Raw genomic sequence first — 12,222 nt, forward strand, 5'->3', positions numbered from 1 at the left:
ATTTACACACCAATTCCTTCTACTTTAAGTTACCACAAATGGGGGGCAAGATATCACTTACTGTATGAAGAAGTGGTTTGGATGCTGCAGGACTGATGGCTCAGCAAGGAAGAGCAGGATAACCCAAACACCAGAGAAAAGCAAAGGGAGAGCAGGGGATCTTTAATAGGTTTGAATAACCCACCCTTGCTGCTGCCTAATATACTCCCACTATTAAAAAGGGAGAGATTGGCCAGCCCGGTGCCAATCTGTCTGGCAAAAGCAGGCATTCAGGTGTGGTCTGGCTAAAATTAAGCCAGCAGGCAGATTTGCATATCAATTGCCCATGGCTGGTACTTGCACGATCACTTATTCTGTTGCCCATAAATATCTCTTGCAGATTATCAATACGTACAATGGTTTTGCAGTGTCAGATTTCCCTATCTGCTGCTGTAGATCCAGTAAAACAACTCAGAAGAGTTGCTCTGTGCTCAGGTCAGGGTGTCAGGTCAAACTCATTTCTCTCTCTCCAGATTTCATAAATTTCATAAATTTCAGTTCAAGACTGATCCACGCAGGCACTGGTACAAATTCTTGATATTTTCCTTGGGCAGACCTGTTGTAGCAATGGATGAACTTTGCATAGAATAGGGATTTTCCATCCCTCTTGCACCGAATGACTGCCCTGCAACAGCTTTCTCTGAGCTGCCTGAGGCTGGGACAGGCAGGGCTGGGCAGTGATAGGGATACTCAAGGGCTGTGCTGGGGATAGTGAGACATCATCATGGCAAGGGCAGGCAGAATCCACCTGCACATAACATGGAAAATCTGGCCTGTCTGGAAACCCCTGTCTCCTCTTTTATGACAAAACCCAACACAATTCATCTAGTGCAGGTCCACAACACCGAGGTAGAGACAGGAGCCATCTAAAAAGATTATGTCAGAAGAAAAGAAGAAAACTGTTTTGTTCCTAAACGAGACCTGCCATGAAAATTTTCAAGCAGGAGTATTTTCCCTAGCCTTCACTACTGCCTTTGGAACTTTCCATAGGGAATGCTTCATTTTCCCACTCCAGCCACCGCTGCACAAACTCAACATGCCCTCCTGTTAGTTTATAAATCTCATCATTTCCCCTTTATGGGCACTGTTACTTCTGTGGTGAGTGGTGTGAGATGGATCTCCCCACTGAGATTAGATGAGCGTGCAATACTGATGCTGTGTTATCTGTACCTCTCCCCGTGCTGTCAGACACAATAAGGATCCACCACAGGATGGACATAATCAGCAGAGTGAGGAGCAGTGGGGCTCTCAGAGGGAAGGAAGAGGTGAGATGCCCCATGGCAGGAGCTGTACATCTTGCCTCCAGATGATTTTATTCTGTAGGCTTTGGGTTGCTCCTCTGCAGTTTCACTGTCTGGAGATTGCAGAGGACAATAAAACTTCTCCCCTTACCAGTTGTGTTGAAGTAGGAGTTGTCTGCAAGAACAGCTCAAAAAAACCCCCTTGAAAACTGAACTTCAAAGGCAAGTTATCTAACAGCAGAAGACGCTAGGATTAAATTGCCCATTCAAACTTCATTTTGCTCCTTTCTGCACATTCATTATTATAGAGCTTTTAATTACAGAATCACAAAAATTCACAGAATTGCCTTGATTGGAAAAGACCTTTAAGATCATTGAGTCCAAACATGAACCCAACACTGACAAGTCCCATACTAACCCATGTCCCTCAGCACTGTGTCTACACGACTCTTCAATCCCTCCAGGGATGGGGACTCCACCACTGCCCTGGGCAACCCATTCCAATGCCTGAGAACCCTTTCAGTAAAGAAATTATTCCTAATATCCAATCTCAACTGCCCTTGGCGCAACTTGAGGCCATTCCCTCTTGTCCTGTCACTTGTTATTTGGTCGAACAGACTAACCCCCACCTCTCTACACCCTCCTTTCAGGTAGTTATAGACAGTGATAAGGTCTCCCCTCAGCCTCCTTTTCTCCAGGCTAAACAACCCCAGTTCCCTCAGCTGCTCCTCATAAGACTTGTTCTCCAGCCCCTTCACCAGCTTCGTTGCCCTTCTCTGGACATTCTCCAGTGCCTCGATGTCCTTCTTGTAGTGAGGGGCCCAAAACTGAACACAGCAGTTGAGGTGTGGCCTTACCAGTGCCAAGTACAGGGGTAAGAGAACTTCCATGGTCCTACCGGTCATGCTATTCCTGATATAGAATCCTACATTTTGCAAAAAGCTCAAATCTCCTTCACTGAACGTGATGGATGGAACAAAGGAGTGACACAGAGTTAAAACACAGATTCCTGGCAGGGAAAAATATTCCGAACCACTGAAGTCTGGCAGGCTGTAAGCAAATGAATGTTGGGTTTCCCACTGCAAAATATCTGGTAAACTTAACCGTGACAGCAGCCTTAACGATAATAGTGCAGTGACTCCCGTTGGAAAAACAATTTCATTTAAATAATCTTCACTGTCCTTTAAAAATAATGTTTACATTATAAAGACATCATAAACGCATATTAAATGAGACAAGTGAGGCTTCTGGAGAGGAAGAGAGATGGGGGGGTGGGGTGGGAAGACTATAGATGTTTTTGAATCAATGGGAAACAAACAAAACCTTTAGGAAATTGGCCAGTGGGATTGTCAGATAATGCTTCCTATAAGCCTTATAGAAAAAAATGTATTTATGCAGAAGAGATACAAACTGTGAAACAGCAAATCTGCTTTAAATTTTGAAAAAGGTCTTATTTGCTTGCAAATCCCTCGTCAGCTGCAGAAATGATATCAGAAAAGGATAGGACTGAAAGTCAATTTGCTTGCAAATCCTACAGATAAAGACGACACTGGGATACAACTGAAGAAATAACATGCACATCGTTTTCCTCATTTTGTCATTTGGAGCTTGCAAAATTTTTCTGGAGCATATCAGTGAGTGAGTTTTAAGGGGTAGAAAAAAGCTGGACTGTGTTTATTTGAACAAAGTTTAGAGAGCAAGTTGTGTACAATTTGGCAAACTCACAGTTCTGTGGGAGCAAAAATAAATTGTTTAATTTTACTTCCAAAGAAAGAATGAAAGATAACAAACTGCAGGAAACAAGAGTAGTCACTGTTGTTGCCACTTTTGAAATAGTAAGCTTCGGCCTACACTATCTTATGTTCAAAACTCAACAATAACCAGAAAGGTAATATTCATAATAGATATGTAATCTTTCCCAAGCTTCCCTTTTTCTACTTTTCCTTCTGTATTTGTTAAGAAAAGCTCACAGAAGCAGAAAAACACTGCATTCACTTTGCAGATCATATGCCAAGTAGGCAACTGTGTATAAGAAGTGTCTCCTCTCTGTATGCAACTGAGTTTTTTACATAGAACACAAAGGATACAAATACAAATTATGCAGAAGTATTTTCACCGAGCATCTTAAAAAAAAAAAAAATCTTCTGACAGCAAGATTAGCAGCTGATGTAAATGCAGCTCCACATTTCCCTCTTTATTCTGTCAAACCAAATGCTCTGGCCACAGTCTGCAGGGGCTCCCCACCTCAAATCTGAGTAGCAGCTCTCTGCTTTCTCATACACGCATCCCTCTCTGCCTGGAGAATGGGGGGACACCAGCAACCACATCTCCCACCCTCCATCTCCAACCCTTGTGTTTACCCTCGCTGCTGCCATGGCACCAGCAGGGACCTCAATGGCAAGCAGCCTGCCACTGCGTGGTAACCACACCTTGTCCCTTTGCACACACGCATCTCAGGTAGATTTTCCTACCAACTTTGTGGCACAGGGACTTTGCTCAGGGATTGTGCTTTCACCATGGGCTTACAGTTCATGGCTGCAGTGTGTACGTGGTCTGGTGAAAGGAAATAATAAGGTGTTCGAAAGAGAGGTTTTACCAGGGTGAGAAGTGGAAAAAACAGTCTGTACCACACATGCAACAAGGGGGCTGAGGCTTGTGCCAACCAACCATATCAGCCGAACAGGGATAAGAAATGGCACAGATAGAACATAGCAGCACAAAGTGGAGTAGATAAAAAAGGAAAAACCCTCAAATCAGGATGGACCCCAAGAAACATAAACCATAGGTGGCAACTGGAGCATATACAGTCCATATTGCTATTCAAAAGCCACTGCCCAACCCTGCTCTCTCAGAAGACCCCTCAGCAGTTTCCCTTCACCAGGGGCTATTTCTGTTTACTGGGCAAGTCTTCAGCAGGCAGGCTGTGGTTCTTAAGGTGAAAGATGAGTAGCTGCCCCATGATCAGGCTCGGATCACACAGCTGTCTGTGGTCCTCGGGGACCACATGCCATCAGAGTATTTCTGACTCTGTTCAGTCCCTTCCTTGCTGACATGAGCCCCGAGGTTTTTTCCTAATGAACCAGGACCATGAGTAATGAACTCTCCTGAGCATCCTCTGCTAAATCCCAAACACCATAACTGCCTAGTTGAAGACCTCAATTCTTATTATAAAGCCAAGAGAGAATTTTGATTTGGCTTATAAACCATCAGGACAACTCTTGCCTTTGGGATCAGTGTACCCCTAAGTCAGAGCTGGCTGCAGTGGCTGTGGCTGGGAAAGGAGGAGGCGTTTCACAGAAGGAGCAGCCTCTCAGAGGGGCACTGGTGAACTGGGTCACAGCCCATCTTGAAGATCCTTTGCAATACCTTCATCTTCCCACAAGTTTTCCCCAATCAAGGAGTCCTGCTCAAAGCTGAAAGCCCTCATGCCATTGACTGCAACAGAGAGTAACTGAATTTAATCCAAACCGTTCTTCCTGCCTGCCACAAAAGAAAAACCACTAAACCTAGTAGATCTCTGACCAAGAAAAAAAATGAGGGAATGGCACAAACTCCACAAAACCCCTAAGTCTGATGGTTATTGCTTTTGTGCTAGAAGTAGGCAGATACTCAAGGGAATGGTGCCCAGTAAAAGGCCAAGTCCAGAGGCAGGGCCATCCTACCTGCTCTCCTTCAACTGCCAGCTCCATCCCATCCCCGCTGGCACAGGCACACGCTAGCCCATGCCTGGCTGGAGCTCTCTGGCTTCAATGGGGTTGGGTGTGGGACCAGCACAGACCCTAGTTTCCAAGTGACTTGTTGCACCTCTGAGGGTGCGTGTACGCTGCTATGATTGAGTTACACTGTCTGAAATGTTGGGCCTGTCTGGATAAAACCAAGCTTTTTCCTCCCAGCAACCTCTAGGAGATGGGCAGCACTGACAGCAGCTCCCGAGAACGTTTGTTTCCACACTGCTAAACCAGCAAGGAATCCAGCAACAAGCATAAGCAGCGGGAACTGGCATTTAGACTGATAGTGCTTCGTTAAGCCATTCCCATTGATTGTAAAATTACTCTGGGATGAACTTTAGCATTCATGGATCAGTGTGAGGACGTATGAAGAATTACTGCAGAATGAAAGCCTGGGAAGGGAAAGGCTGATTCGTTCTGTCTGTGTGAAAGCACACATTGTAGTTGCTTATTTTAAAAGCATTTTAATTTTCACAGCTATTATTTTGGTCAATGCGGCTTGACGAGACAGTTGACTATTTATATGTCTCTGCTTTCCTACAAGAGAAGGGTGTTACTGATGATAAATATGGCATCTTGGTTACTTTGCTGAATTTAACATCATCAGTAATAATTTCACATTTTTGTGAGGGTTGGATAGGCAGGTAAGCCCCAGAACAATTTTGTCTTTCACAGTGGTAGTCTCAACTCAGGTATGTGAGAAGGATAGTATTTTTTCCACTGACTGCACACTATTTCTTCCATTAACATTTTCTCAAAGTAAAACAGGCTGTGCCAAATTCTCAGAACTTCACGTGCATAGCTGGTGAAGAAGTATCTTCCTTGTTCTGCTAGTCAGCTCGGGGGAATAGTAGGCCAAACAGCTTTGCATCCTGAAGAAGTAGAATCTACATGAGGAAGGGAACAGATTTGTGGCTTAGGCCCTGGGTTAAAATGCAAGAGAACTGAATTTAATGCGTGACCATAGGCACTGCTTGTGCCTTGCAGCAACTCCTTCACTCTTGGTGTGCTCCAGCTCTCTATGGAAGCTGCCCTGACACCTCCAAGTCCCAGGGGTTCTGCAAAGCTAAATACATTGTGTTTGAGTGCCAGAGAAAACCAGAGGCATTAATAACTTCTGCAGCTTCTACTTGTTTTTGTGTTTACTATGTTACACTCAGATGGACTGAGTGTTATTCATAGTGAGAGGTAGGCAGGCAGTAGATTGAAGCGATGTATTTTTTAATCCCAGAAGTACGCATCAGAAATTTTTTAAGGAGCAAGATCCTAAACTAGCTGCAAATTCAGCTGCATGCAGAATTGTGGATGAAACTTTCCCAAAAGGTTGGGGTGTTTGCCTCCAGGGTTGTATATCTGGCAGATGTCACACTTAATCTATTTTGTCAAACACACAGCCTTAATCAGGGAGTGTTATATGAGGACTAAACACAACCAGATCACAAAGGAATGTACTGCCTCCAGAATACTAATAAAAGATTAGCTTTTCAATTCAGCCTCTGAATTTTGAGGAATCTTTTGCTTTGTTTTTAGGTTAAACTAAGGGCAGAATAAGTAGTAAGGCATGCAGATGAGGCACTGTCATGAGAAAATAATAATTTATTTCACTGCAATAAGAGATCTCATTTACATAAAATGAGAAATAATTAAATTGGAGATGAACTGTGTGCCCTATCAATTTAATTTAATCTGAGCATCAGGGCTGGTTCCTGGAAAGCATTTGTTATTAGTAATTTTTTGCAGCAAAAAGATGAAGCAACACTTCTGAACTGAGCAAGAGAAGTAAGTCCTGTAATAAACTCCAGCTGAGCACTACAGATCAATACAGACAGTAGTGGTGTGCCCGTAAAGCTGTGGAGAGTTTAGTCAACAGTGAATATAAAATATTGGTGAAGACGTCTGTGTATACTTGATGCCAAAGACGACTACTATAGCTATCCACTCTGACCCTTTTAACAACTCAGGCCATATGATTTCACTACATAACTGTCTTTCTTCCTAACTGCTTCCTTACCACATGAATGAACAACATTAAGCCTATTAAGACCCACATATCTTTCAGGATTGGAGTTTCCCCATCAAGGGTGTCCATCCAGCTGATTTCTCTTCAGAACATGTTCCAGAGCTGCCTGGCATTAAAGGTTGCATTTCTTTTCTTGTTTGCTTTTACTTTCAATATTCACTCATTGGATGGCTTCCTTTTTTTCCCTCTTAAATTATAAAAGCCCTCAAAAATCAGAGGTGGTGTCTGGAAAAACAAAGACCACCAACAACTAGTCTTTCACTCTTTTCTTAGAGAAGTCTAGTAGATTGAAAACCCATCTTCCCTGCTGTAAGGCACATCCCCTAGAGCTTTACGCTATTTTACAGGTCTTTTTGAAATTCCTCCAATTAAGTGCAGACACCTTGACTACACAGCGTTTCCAACTGTGACTTGATCTCACCTCTTTATATACGTGTGTCTCTTTCAAATTGCCTGTGCTTTAAGGGAAGGTTTCCAATATATCTACCTACATGCCAACAAGGTCCCCAGCCCTCCCCAGCTACTTGTGAAAAGAGCTTTTCCATTTCTTGAGCTGAGGAGCTCTGCTGCTCCTTTCAATATCCCCAGTCCCAAACAGCTACACCTGGAAAATCACCTTTTCCCTGTCTGAATTTGACACAAGGATTCTTTAATTACTCACAACATTTCATCAACAAATTATGATTAAAAATACTCAGACTAGGAGTTGGGTGTGATCTAGCCTTACCAACAATGTACATCAGTCATCTGGATCACATGGTGTTGTTTCAAAGCTAGGATGAGACTGTAGTTTGGGACTCACCAGATTGACTGGTTTAGGAGTGACCACGGAAGGTTTTTCCTAAAAAAGATTAAATCAGTGATCTGATGCTGTATTTCAGCGAGCCTTGCCAGCTGCAAACATACTGTTCTGACACTGTGCTGTACTCCTTCCAACGCATCTTTGGAAATATATGCCTCAACCTCCCACTTGCAGACCTCTACTTCAGGTGTGGTCTCCTCTTCTGGCAGGTCAGGGCAAGAGCTGAGAATGGAAGAGGGGTGAGAGCAACCTGCACTACTCAGTATGTGTTTGCTTAAGGAATTAGGGGAATCAGAGATTTACAGTTTGTAGAAAAGAAAGCTCCTGCTCTCCCAGCTTCTTCACACAGCTCAAACACTTGTTTGGGACTCAGACAAAGGAAAGGAAAAATTGGTGGTGTGCTGTCACCACAGTACAATAAATGCTTTAGTCAGTCCTCAATAACAATGAAAAGAAGTGTATCTGAAGTGCCTGAACCACTCAAAGCTTGAGTGACCTGTTAAAACTACAGAGGACGTATGAGCAGAGTGGGAAATGGAGTGTATCCCCACTCAGTACCAAAGCCTAAAATCTCTTGACTACAAGAGTAACATTTCCGAAAGTTCACGACTGTTACTCAAAATCAGTTAAAATCACCATCTAAGAGCACAAATGTAAGTCCCACATCCACCAACGGGCATATTAATCCTTCTGAACGAATCTATATAAACCCTGAGGGGGTTTGTGAGTGACTTTATGCAAGTGACCAACCTAGCCCCACACAAAGATTAATGTCAGAAAAAGACTAGCCCTTGTGAACTGTTGGCTTCTATAACTCATCATCTAGAAAACATGGCCAGGCCTAAAGAGCACTATTAAGGAAATGAACAACAGGTTCATATGGGACCAAAGACATTTTTTGTCATGAGATTTTGAGGAATTTTTTTCTCCCACAGATTTGTTTTGGGAGAAAAATAAGCAAGTTTAGCAATTCTGCATGGACTCAAATTAATTTAGCTAAATTATTTACTTGAAAAGTATCTTTACATATTTCCCTTGAAATATGTGCCTTTTATACTTCCTTAGTGAAATGTTCAGAATTTTCAGTCTGAAGTAGATTTTATTCCAAAGTCCCTTTTCCTTTTAATTAAAATAAGAAGAAAATATTTTTTTAAATAACATATAAAGGACATGAGACTGTTTCAAAATGTATTACAAGAGGATTCTCCAATCTTTGACTTCCTAACACTACCAAGAAACACTTAAGATCCAAAAGTTCCACAAGAAAAGAGTAGGCAACTCAGTCCAGCTCCTGTTGCTGCTTCTAAATCATCACCTCCATCATTAGCAATACTGGCAAACCTTCTGGCAATCTCAGCACAGAGTTCAAAGCATATGAAGACTATATTAGGAGAAGTCAAAGAGAACAGCAAAAGAAAAGGAAGAAAGGCTAGAGCAGAAATCCAGTTTCCTACTGTTTGTGTCCTTTGTCATACGTCTTTCTCCAGTGGAAAAAAAAAGAGAAAAAGTGTATATTCCTTAATCCTTAGCGAACAAGAGACAATAAAAGTCATGGCTTCAAAGAATATGCATTTTAGGTGGTGACTAGCCAACTGGCTGCTGCAAGCAAAATGGTAAAATATCCAACTGCTATTTTTTCTTCATTGGCTCTTCCCTAGCTTCCATCTCTCATGAAACTTATTTTATTTGGGGAAAAACATTTGTGACTGCTACCTTTTTATTAAATATAATTGATAACAAGCATTGATTCAGAAGTGACTGTGAAAAGGCAAGGAGAAGAACTGGTAGACAACACTCTCCCTTAAGCCTCATTTCCTATACCAACATATTCTTTTAAAATCTCCTGAAAGAGAAAGGACAAGGAAATTTGAGGTGGAAAGGAGCAAGAGGAAAAACAGACAGGGAAAAAATAGGATGGTAAGAGACACAGATTGAAGGCTGTGACCTTCCCCCATCTCCAGGTAGGAGAGTTTCTCCGGAAAATTTTTGTTTACTGGAGACAGCTTTGTGCAGAGGAAGATATCATCTTCTGGTTTTTGCATGGGAAGATGGCTGGAAGATGACTTTTCCAGAAGCTGATGTGCGTGGTGGATGAAGCACACTTGCAATTTCTGTACCTAATCCAACTCCAAGCCGACCATAGCCTTGGAAGAAGGAAAGCTTACTTTGGTTTTATCTCTTCATCTCTTTACACACCTTTCAGGTAGAGGACATGTTTGTTCTTTGCATCTGAAAAATGACATTTCCTACTCCTTCTGCACATTATTCTACAGGTTTTGTGCACAGGATGACTCTACCTCAAACACCACAGCCACACAGGGGCAGCTTGGGACAACCTTTCCTAGGAATCAAAGGTGGTGGGTGCATAAAGCAACCCTGGCTACAGCTGGGACTGCCCTCAATAACCACACCAAGGCCTGAGCCCAAAGAGAACTTCTCCAGGCTAAGGGGAACTCAGACCCTTCTTCTCTGACATGTCATTTCAGGCAACATCTGAAAGATATGCCCCTTTTTAGCTCTTTCTGCTGCACTAGAGGAGGTACAGGAAAAGGGATTGATAGTTAGGAAGGAAAACTTTTTATCACTAAGAAGGTACAGATGCATCAAGGTGTCTGAGGAGATGTAAAGGTCTTACTGAGTCTTTAAAAACACTTAGTTTATTAAGATGCTCCTAATCTTAGTAGTAATTTTTCCACTTAGCTTTTTATACACAATTATAAAGACCTACTCTGAAGATGAAAGATCATCTCCTCAGTGGAGACCTCCCCTCCACCTGTGCTTGTGCATTATTGGCAGTGCATTGACTGAGAACTGATTTTTGAGTTTAAGGGTACCTCCATGCAGCCACTTAAGGAAATGTTTTAGGAACATCAATGTTGTTGCTAAGTAGAAGCCATTTTTTTCTACCAGCTTTTCAAAGATATCTGAAGAATGTGGCATTCTTTTCTCCTCTACTGACAGCAGCAGAGATGCCATTTTAACTGTAAGGGTAAAATTTGGATAACGTGTTAGCCACTTACAGTGATCTCTGAGAGTAAAATACCTTGGAGGGCCAGACTGTAGGTGTTGCCCATCCTCATGATAGGTACTAATGGATTGCTGAGAAATCGTATTTGCTTTTCAGGGCTCAGCATTATCTCCTTATAACTTTTTCTAGACAACCACTAGCTTCAACTTGATGAGAAGATCTGCCACACAGGCCACTTGGGTCAGTATGATGTTCCACAGGAAATTTCTTAGTAATGAACAAGGACCTTCACACAGAGAAATTTGGCCTTGTCTAGATATTGTCCAAGTGCTAGCTTTATCTTCAAACCTATATCAGTTTTGGGAGGGGGAAGTGGAGAGGGGAAGAGACAGGGAGAAGAGCTTGGACAGGGCCACGGAGCAACACTGGATATAGAGCTACCACATGCTTCGTGCTTCCTGTTTCAGTGGTGCCATAGACCCTATGTGGCTTCCAATTCAGGTCCCCATCAAGGCTGCCTCTTGCTCACAGTACAGTCTGTCATCTCACAAAAGCTCTGTTATTGTTATCAAAATATTTTTATCTTTCTAGGTCAAAGGCAGGTTGGAGGTTTGCTGACAGCAGGTGACAATTGTGCACCAGCTGCCAGGCCCCCGGGTGGGAGGTGCGGTGCCAGCAGTTCTGGGAACAGGTAACTTGCTGTGAAAAGAAGCTGGATGAAATCCTGTCCCCCCTGGCACAAACCACTTTCAGCCTTCCCTGCTCCATTAGAAAACTTGGGAAAAAGTTTGTGGAGGGTCACCTTCATGTATGGTACAGCAACAGGCAACTGTAACAGAGACAGAGCTTTTATCTTTTTTGTTCCAAGCAGTGAATGCTTTGGGCATCTTGGCATCGTGGCTTTTTCAAGCCGTAATTTGAACTACTTGATTAGGCAATGCTCTATTCCAGCCATGTACTTCTCAAGGAGAAAATCATAATTAAGCCCAGAGAAATAGGTATTAAAACAATTTAATTGCTCTGTGAACCTGCCCTATTTAGGGTAGAAGCTATTAGAAAATATTTGTCTTCAAATGGGGAAATAAGAAAATAAATTTGAGCACGTGTCCCTCCAATGCAAATATTGTTTCTATAGGAGATGGGAACCACCATCTCCAAAATATTAGCCTCCATTTCCTGAAGACAGAGTAACTTTTAGCATAATCATAGCAACAAATAGGCAGGAAATGTTTCTTCTCTAATTTGGAGGCAATCCTGTTCTTACTCCCAATTCCTCAGCTGCATAACCTGTATGTGCACACAAAAGGATTAACCTGTCAACCCACACCCATGGACATGCTGGGAGAAGAGAGCTGTATTCACACTGAAGTCTGCTTTGCAGGGAGGTTATGGTTTTGTATGAAAGGCAAAACACCCCACATGTT

Source organism: Antrostomus carolinensis, unplaced genomic scaffold (assembly GCF_000700745.2).
Source record: "Antrostomus carolinensis isolate BGI_N321 unplaced genomic scaffold, ASM70074v2 scaffold20870, whole genome shotgun sequence".
In the NCBI taxonomy this organism is placed as follows: Eukaryota; Metazoa; Chordata; class Aves; order Caprimulgiformes; family Caprimulgidae; genus Antrostomus; species Antrostomus carolinensis.